This window comes from Manihot esculenta, chromosome 2, assembly GCF_001659605.2.
Source record: "Manihot esculenta cultivar AM560-2 chromosome 2, M.esculenta_v8, whole genome shotgun sequence".
NCBI classification, from domain to species: Eukaryota; Viridiplantae; Streptophyta; class Magnoliopsida; order Malpighiales; family Euphorbiaceae; genus Manihot; species Manihot esculenta.
This window is the reverse complement of record NC_035162.2, coordinates 2938237-2947885: the sequence shown is the minus strand read 5'-3', so window position 1 is coordinate 2947885 and position 9649 is coordinate 2938237. Positions and strand designations below refer to the sequence as shown.

At 34.1% G+C, this 9649-nt stretch overlaps 1 long non-coding RNA gene across 1 annotated transcript; it reads right to left on the bottom strand.

The window, feature by feature from the left end:
• Positions 1-4578: 4578 nt before the first annotated feature.
• LOC122722411 lies at positions 4579-9245 on the bottom strand. Its single transcript, XR_006349374.1, has 2 exons — positions 9051-9245; positions 4579-5641 (listed from the first exon to the last, which is right to left on the bottom strand). It is a non-coding gene; the product is annotated as an uncharacterized LOC122722411 (long non-coding RNA).
• Positions 9246-9649: the final 404 nt, after the last annotated feature.

The window sequence follows — 9649 nt, the reverse complement described above, 5'->3', positions numbered from 1 at the left end:
GTTTCCCGTCCCATTATAGACTGCCATTGTTGGTATCATGAACTTCTTGGAAATAGTTTCTTGCTAATCCCATCTCAGAAATGGTGATGAGGTTGGCAACAGGGGACTGTTGTTGTCTCGCACTCCCAACTTTGTTAGCAGTTGCTTTTTCAACCTTTCTGGCTTTTGATCTATATCTACGTTCTCCTTTCTGGGCCTCTTCTCCAAGCAGTAGTTTCTTTCTAACTCTCCACTCTTTGACCTTTCTACTGGCTTGGAGGAGTAGCTCTCAGCCCCATCATTCTTAATAAACTTCCTCACTACCCTGCCTCTTGCCTGGGCTATCGACTCATTTCTCTGACTAACTTCTCCATCTCTGTCATTTGTCTTTCTACTGTTTTGTTGAGGGGCATGATAGTTTAATGTGGGTTGGGGTTCATTAACGTTAAACCTCTCAGCAGCAGGTAGTATACTCAATGAGGTGTTGAGCCCTCTTTGTTGCAATATTTGGCCTAGCCATTGGGCAATGTTCTATGATTGGAAAGCCATACTTTGAAGCTCTTGGTTAGATAAGATAGTTCGAGGCATGGTTCCGGCTAAGCTCGGTGAAAGGTTAAATAATATAGGAGGTTGGTTTAATGGGGTAGTTGGGCTAGAGCATGAGAACTATAGTCCTTTCTGAGTCAAGCTCAAGTCGTTTGGGGTGTTTCCAGTATAGTTTTCATTGTGGTTGGCCTTGTGGATCTCAATGGGTGAAATGAGAATGAGAACTCTAGTGATGAAATGATCTCCTTTGTTCCGACAGACGGCGCCAATTGATGTCATAAGATACAGTAAATGATAGATTCAAAGTGTATTTTTGATAAATTTGGTCTGGTTTGCCTCCCTATACTTCTTTTATTCTTTTTTCCTTTTGTCCTCTAGTGACGTGTAACCATCATCCTGCATTTGTACTCTCCTATTTTAGTCACGCTAACTGTACGCACTTACGTATTGTGTATTTTTCCATCGTCAGAAGGTCATTTAATTCCATCTGATGTCATGTGAATACAATCCTGAACATCATGGAATTTGTTGTCTTACGGGATTAGAAAGATAAATATGATCAGACCTCCCATACATAGATTTGAGTCCGATCCGACTCATCAAAATAAAATTTGGACTTATATGTAAAACAGACCTATGTATTAGATATTAATAGAGTTAAAAGATATGACTCATTCGATATGAATTCAGGCCGGGATGCCTAGGCTCAGTTATCATAATGACGTTCAAATTTGTTTATGAATGTTCACAAGATTGAAGCACCGATTTGAATCATTATCTTTTTCTTGTTTTTTTTTCAGACGCGATTGATGAGTTGTAAACTCTCCTTTTTGGGGCTTTTCTCTTTTAAGTTAAGCAGCAATCGAAATCTGATCACACGGAGGTTTTGTCCAATTTGTCTTATTACGCCTAGCAATGTCATTTCTGACAACACGAAATGATTTTGTGATGGGACATGTTGGCCAAAATTAACTAATGAACTACAACAATGAGAAATTCTTGTGGGGTGATATGGGTATATGGTTTAAAATGAGATTGAAATTTAAATAAAAATTTATATATTTAAATTATAAATTTATATAAAATCCATATAAATAATTTTGTTTTGGCTCGGCTGTTTTATAATATATTTATCATCCGCATATGCTTGGTACCAAAACCCCCCGAAAGGTCTAGTCAATTAAGCCTAACATCGTGCGGTACTCTCATATTGCTTCATTAGGAGGTCACCCTTGCAGCATTAAAATGTCCATTGCTTCATTGGATTTATAAATTTAGTACAATATCCAAAACTTAATCTTCAATGGAGTACAAATTAATACAGTATTGGAAATTATTCTGTTATGTCCAAATATTCTCTAGTATATTTTGAAAATAAAAGCTCCCTAATTTACAAGGATCCCAGCAATTTTACAATTATATGATGATAGGTGAGCCCCCATATGAACAGTATGATGGGTATGGGAAATTAGGAAGGGAGAAAAAGAAAATCATAATTTTAACAATATAATGTGAACGGTGTAGTTTATTATGTTATAATTTGTGTAAAAATCCATTTAATCTAACGTAATAATTGCTGAACTTGTTTTATTGAAGTTCTTTCTAATAACTGCATCATGTGATCTTGAATGAACAGAGCACAGTGATCATGTAGGTTATAAAGACTAGAGAATTAGGAGGCCAGACTGAAAACCTAGCTAGCTAGGGCATACCTGATAAAAATCTTTGGACACCATCAGTAAATTTCTGTGTAAAGGATTAGGGCAGGGCAGGGCAGGGCAGACGCAGATCCAAACCTGACGCAAGAGAGCCTCCTGCCCTCGCTGACCATTGGTGCTTTCTTCTGATACAGCACAAGGCTCGAGTCCTCACCCAGCTGCTACTGTGAGTACTTAGCACAAAAGGTTTAACCCATAATCCCACTTTTGCAAATATTATTGGGTCACGAGCAAATATAGAAATAGACAAGAAATTGTTTTGTTTCGTTTTGCTTCTTTTCAAATCTCATATTAAACCAATAATAACGAATTCGTTATGCGACTGCAGTATTGTCAACGCTTTAAACAGGAACTCTTAACTCTTGAATTGATTATCTAAATGACAAACCTTTTGATTTGGATATCAGCATTTGTATTCTCTCGCTATGGGTTAAAATTTGACATGTGGGTGCGGAGTCATTTTTAAAATAATTAAACTTTTATATTGTCGACTGATGTACAAAGGACTATCTTAGAAAAAATAAAGAAGAAGAATTGAAGGACCACACTGTTTTCATTAGGATGTTTAAGAAAATAGGTAGGCAAGCAAACCAACTCCAAAGCACTAAAGAAGAGAGAGAGAGAGAGAGAGTGTGTATATATATATATATATATATATATAATACACATAAAGCAAAAGGGAGATGTAGGATATTATTTTATCAATATTTGAACTGCATAATCGCTGTTTTATTCGTGTGTATGTGTATGTATACTGCAATGCATCGCATGCATGCAAGCACTGATGCTAGGACGTACGAATGAGGCAAAGCTATCACTGTAAAAAGCCTGCTAGGAGCTATTTGTTGCTGTTTGTGGGGATATCGTCAGGTTTAGAATCAGTCTCTCTTCTCTCTTTCTCCCTCAAACTCTCTCTGTTACTGTGGTGGGGTTGGCAGAATCCGATTAAGTTGATCTTGGGGGTTTGGAGGATGAAAAACTTTTTGGCCATACCCGCTAACAGATTTGTCCTTTTCCAACCATACAAAGAGAAACATATGTCCCAAAAAAGGATGGGTTCTGAGGGAGCACGGGTTTGCCCTACTTTAATCAATCAATGTGTGGAGAAGAAATATTGAAGGATTTATAACAGGCGGCACGAAATTACTAAGACTACATTTGGTTTAAAATCTTCTGGAAAATATATTTTCTAGGGAATACACTTTCAAAAAATTTATTTATTGAAAATTATAATGCAATTGTATTTGATATTAAGAAGTAAAATTATTTCTGAGTGGTAAAGATAATAATTTCTATAATATGATTTTAAATATAATAAATTAAGGGATAAATTGATAAATTCAATGTAATTAAATTAAGCAAGTGTAACTTACCAAACTCCACATGGGTAAGTTACTTCTATGAGAGAAATAGCTTTTAGGAAGTTAACTTAAAATGCGAATTAAATAAAAACTTACTTGATCTATTTATCCTCAATTAAATAAAACCTAAAAAATTTGAGTTAGTTATTTTAAATTAAATAGAGAATGAGTTTAAGTTGAATCGTTGCGATTGATATCCGCTGAGTTTGAATTAGAGAAACTGTAAAACCGTAGGAAATTAATAGATCTATAAAAAAATAGTTATCTATGTGACAAGATGAAACCGTTCGAAATATTAGCGAACCACAATATTTAAAATTCTTGTTCTGCTTTACTAATCATTTCCGATTCAGCACAGCAAAGTTGCAACCAAGAAATCACAAAATTAAATAATTTAAGGAAATTATAATAGCTAGTATGAATTTATAAAATAATTTGAATTAATTAATTTAGATTAAAAAAAAATATTTTCTTAATAGTAGTATAAAATTATATAATAATTTGAATTAATTAATTTAAATCAAATAAAAAAATAAGTTAAAAAGTTATCTGAATCGGTTTGTTTTACTTTCTATCTCTTTTACTTTCTATGTTTTCTTTTATATGGAGAAATCTATTTACACCTAATAGTATATATTCAACTAATTAAAAAATCTACATGAACTTAGGTATATATTCAATCAATTAAAAAATATTATATAATTGACTTACAAAAAATTAGGTATTTATACATTTTTGGTAAGGTAAAGATTTTCTCTTCCACCTAGTTTAAAGTCGCACTAATTGCTTGGAAAAAAAAAAAAGAGAAAAGAAAAGAAAAGAAAAAGAGAAAGGTCACACTAATTAGATCTTTTCTGCTTTTACTTTTTAACTCATTTACAGTCGCGCAATCTAGACACTAGCGAGAAGATCAATGCATTTCGTCAATTGCATAGCATTACTTTAGTTTATATCTCAAAATGGGCAATATTTTTCTCAAATAATTTTAGATATAAGTATATCAAATTTGTCTAAAAAAGATTAATTATCATTAATCAAATACATTCAATATAAATTAACTAAAAAAATGAATTAAGATACATTTCCATTAGCGATATCATGCCTGGGGATTGGGCTTAACTACTTTTGTCCAGTCCAGGTGATGCAGGTTTAAATCACACGTAAATTAACGCTTCAACCGACATCTTCATGGTCCACCATGTAGGAGTCACTAGAGCCCAAAGGCTGAGAACCCTAAAGCCGGGCCATTGCATCAGAGCCCAATGGTCGCGGGCAAGGCCCGTCAAGAAGTCAATCAGTGCCAGTGTTAAACATGCGTCTATCCTAGCCGATGCAAAAACAAGTGAATGATGATGGAGTGATGAACGACAAGGTTACGCTTCGTTTCCCCTCTTTCTGCATATGCTTCTCCTGCATGACAATAAATTTTGGCGATGGCATTCACTTGTATCTCTCCATTGTCCATTAAATTCCTCAACACCTGTCCACTTCGTCCTCAAAATCTCCATACCATCAAAATCCACACTCTATGCCTTTCCACAGAGCTCAATTAAATACGCAAGGAGAAGGCCAATTTCTTGGCAAGTACATATACTGATCTTACTAGAGAGTTGGTGATATTAATATTTCCTAAAGCTGACTGAATTGTCCTTGAAAAGGAAGATTGCTCCACAACTGGGTACAAGGTCAGTAGTTCTGTATCCAACTCGAATCAACTGCATTCGCAGCTGTAAGTTACTTTTAGCTCTGGTTTACTTGCTGATCTTAACCAGTATGCAGCTGAGCTTCATGGTGAATATGGGATCAGCAGCTCAGTTTGGTTCTGCAGATCTCAGGTTTGCTGTGTTTTACAAGGCTTCTACATTAATTTCGTAAGCATTCTGGTGTTCTGAATCACTAAATGAGTTTTTCCCCCCTATGAGGAAAAGCAATGCATGTGAATGGGAAGGGGTCTTGAAACCAGTTCACTTGCATTATCTAGAAGTACCAACTACCAATGAGTCTGGACTAACTACAAGTTCGTGTCTGATTCAATATCTGTAAAAGTAGAGGGATATACCCACCATAACAGCAAAGAAAACGGTTAATTCTAGCCTATTAACTGAGCAAATATAATTTGAAAATCATGGATGATAGTAGATAAATTTTGCACCGTAACTTGGCAGAAAAATCCACATCAGAATTTAGTGTTGTATAAGTGAACCATGCATATACTGCACAGCTGAGTACTGTGCGGTTAAAAAAAAAAACAAAAGACAATTTGGGGTTGTGGCAAATAGTAATTCTTCTTATCGAATGAACTTTAAGAACAAATTCTGCTCGTGCATTGTGTGCATACCTGGAGAAAACAGTTGAATAAAAGGCAAATTTTGACAGGTAAACTTTTAAGAGTCCATCATTTAGTAATAGAGCAACTCTGTTATGGTCTGGTCAAAATTTCCACAGCAAAATTGTAGCTTCTTATTGTGGATGTAGCAATTGTGGATAAGTAAATCCTTAAATATGGTTTTCCTTGTAGCATATAAAATTGATCTCCTACTACATTAAAGCTTCTTCGGCTTGCTTTTTGACAGACCACTGGTTAGTTTCGATCTGGACCACCTTTTCCCATTTCTCGTGCACAATTTGTTGCAGCCATCAACCCTCTGCACTATCAACTTATGTCCAGGAAACTCCAAACTACTTTCACCAGTACTCAATACATTCCTTTGATGCCCATCCTAGATATCTCTCCTTTCTTTCTTAACAATGTGTTTTCAACATGTGGTATAATGATCAGTCCAAATGTTTAGACCATTTTATCATGACGTTATTAATGTTAATTTACACTTTTTCTGTCTAATTTTGTGGTTTTAATTTTATTTTGCAGAAAATGATATAAAGAGGTAATTTGGAGAAAATACTCTTAAAACTGCCTAAAAGAGGATAAAAGAAAACAAGTAGTTTGCCCAAGCGAAGTTGCAGCTGAAGTAAAGCCAAATAAGAAAAATGTCAAATAAGGAAAGTGCAGTAAATAAGGAAAGTGCAGTAGCGAAGATAAATAAGGAAAGCGCAGTTAGCAGATTAATTTGAAATTCAAATTTCAAATCTTCCTTCCCTTATTTAAAATGTGAAGACACCTCAACATTCAGTTCTGCCTATTCAGGAAGCCAAATCTCAAGAAGATGCACTTGCCACTCAAGCATTCAAAATTCAAAATTCGAAATTCAAAAGGAGGCTCCACCTCACAAGGAAACTTAGGGCAACACTCTTCTCCTCTTACTTTGGGATCAAGCAAGCCGCACGCCAATATAAGAGCATCAACAAGCGCTGGCCACACTCCTTTCCCATCTCAGATTCGGCGCAAGCCTCCCTTCTACTCCAAGGCCGCCGGCCACTTCTCCTTCTCTTTCTTTATTTTTTTTATTTTGTTTCAGCCATGAGTGGCTGAAACTCTTTTTTCTAGTTGAAGATTAGTTAAAACTTTGGATGTTTTATGGATTGGAAGATCTGAACATACATTGTTTATCTTTTGTTTTTCAATATTTATGCAATTTCATGCTTAATTCCATTGTTGCTTTGTGGTTTAGATCAATAGGGCCAATTAATTCTTGATTGCAAAGTAATAATTTGTTAGTTTGGATAGTTTTAAGCCTGTAATTGCTTGGATTGTAACATAAGTAACTCTTGGTGTAAAAACTAAAGACATTATATGATCTAGCAATATCACCGTGCGTTTGGATAGCTAGAATTAGGCCTCTCTATTTTTCTTAATACAATTGACAGTTGTTAGATGCCAAAGGCCCAAGGACATTCCTTAACAACTTGTTGATTAGTGATTAGTTAGAGGAGATTCCTTAATTAATTTATGCTTAAAGAGGGATATGGTAATAAAAAGCGTCTTCCATCTCCATAACTAATTTATTGAATCAAACAAAGGAACCTAAGTATCAATAATCAATCCCAACAACTGAAGTGGATTCTTCAACTAAAGCCTTTCTCATATTTGAATTCCTTTACTTTAATTATTCACTTTACTTTAATGCTTTCATTATTAGTTTAATTGAATCAATTTCAAAAACCTCTCCCTTTCATTTTGCTTTCAGTTTATTTATTTTCAGTTTATTTTTTTTGTCTTGTTAAGGAAAATAAATAAGTATCAATTCCCTATGGATTCGATCCTTTTGCCACTATCTGCGGTTGTAAAATTGTTGATAACTAAAAAGGTTATTTTTAACCGGTTTCGACAACCGCACAGTCATATACTGTAACCTAATCTATTGGTATCTATAAAGCAATAAGAGTCTTTCTTCAACGGCCCCTAGGCAAATAGCTGAAATCTTTCCCCTGGTCACAGCTTTTCTTGGCAATTCAGCGGCTTCAGAAACTAAAATTTTAAAAGATGAACCATCTTGCAAAAATATTTGCAACAGTTCGACCTTTGTTACCAATCCAAGCTCTTCCCTATTATTATCAGTTGGAACGATTAACATGTTTTAGAGTTTGAATCTGTTGTGCCCCGCACCCCAATGTGAACTGAGTTTTTCAGCACCTCACAGGAAAATCTTTTAGAGGGACCGCAACTTATTGGAAATCTCCAAGAGCCACTATTGTCCTCTTTCTTTGCTTGATTAAGATGTTAGGAGAAGCACACTCAACATCCAATGCCTCATTTTCAAAGAAAATAATCTCTGTTTTCCAAAAGCATAGTTGATCCTCTACAACTTGAACATATCTAATTATCTACTACGTATCTGTATTACCCAAAGTGATTCCCATAAGAATGACTAAAACCAAAAACTAGCAAGCAAAAGAAATATGCATTTCCTGATTTTTCGATTCCGAACAGAAGTTTTATGGTTCCTCATACAGCACAATGCAGCCTCAATAGAATGAAGAGAGGTTTTTTGAAGCAAAATAATGTATCAAAAGGTGAGGTATCAGAACTTCTAAATCTACTAATTTGGTATGTTAAAGTGAAACCTCACCTCCTTTAAAAAAGTCTTCCTCCCACAGGCACTAATTTAAAAACCCATATTTACCTCTAAAAACTCTGGCAACACACTGTTAATCAAACCATATCATACGATAATTTTCATCAATAAGACAGGAAGAACACACATTTGCTTGAGAAACCAAACTTTATTTTATAAACTGACAAATTGCAATCTAAATCAAGGAACAACATCATTTTCCTGCACAATAACTTGAAACCCAGGAACTTCAAACAATATTAATCCAGAAAATTAGTAGATTCTCTACATGGCATATGAAAAATACAAATGGGAAATCAATCAGATAGGCAAAATAACAGCTAAACCATAAATATTTCTAATTAATACTGATAGAAACCAAAGGAAGACAATTTCCTTTCGGATAGAAAGTTGTAATACCATGAATATAACATGAAGAAAGACTGATGAACAGAAAATCTAATGTAAGTTTAAACGCAAATCCGCAAACTGACCTCTGTTTTGTTTAAAAACTCTTTAGTCCCATTTAGTTTCTGAGTAATCAATTTTCCTACTAGAAAAGGTAAACCCCAGCGTTCCTCTTTCTTTCTTTTCTATCGGCGCGAGGGAGTCCTGGCGGTGATCGGCAACGGTTTACGGGTGAACTATAAATAGATGTATTTTACACGAAAGTAGTGGGAGTTTATGGTAATTTTATTTTTTAAAAGAAATTAATTTATTTGTAAAACTTTTCATAACTTCGTATTTTATAAAATAAATTTGAACTTTTCAATAACTACGTAATTGACGAAATCTAATTACTGGTGAACAAAATATAAATCAAGTAAAAGCAAAATAATTATAGAAAATAACTTTATTAATAATTACTGTTAAATTAGTTATTTAAAAATTCAATTTTTTATTCAATTATGAAAATTGAATTTAATGATGAAATACATGAAATATAAATAAAGATGAGGTAAAATTTAAATAATTATATAAGGTATTTATTTTAGACGAATTATATAAAACACACTCCTTTTATCTACTAAGAGATTATGTGCACCGCTCCATTTGTGCCAATGATATTAAGACATATCATTAAAAAAATAAA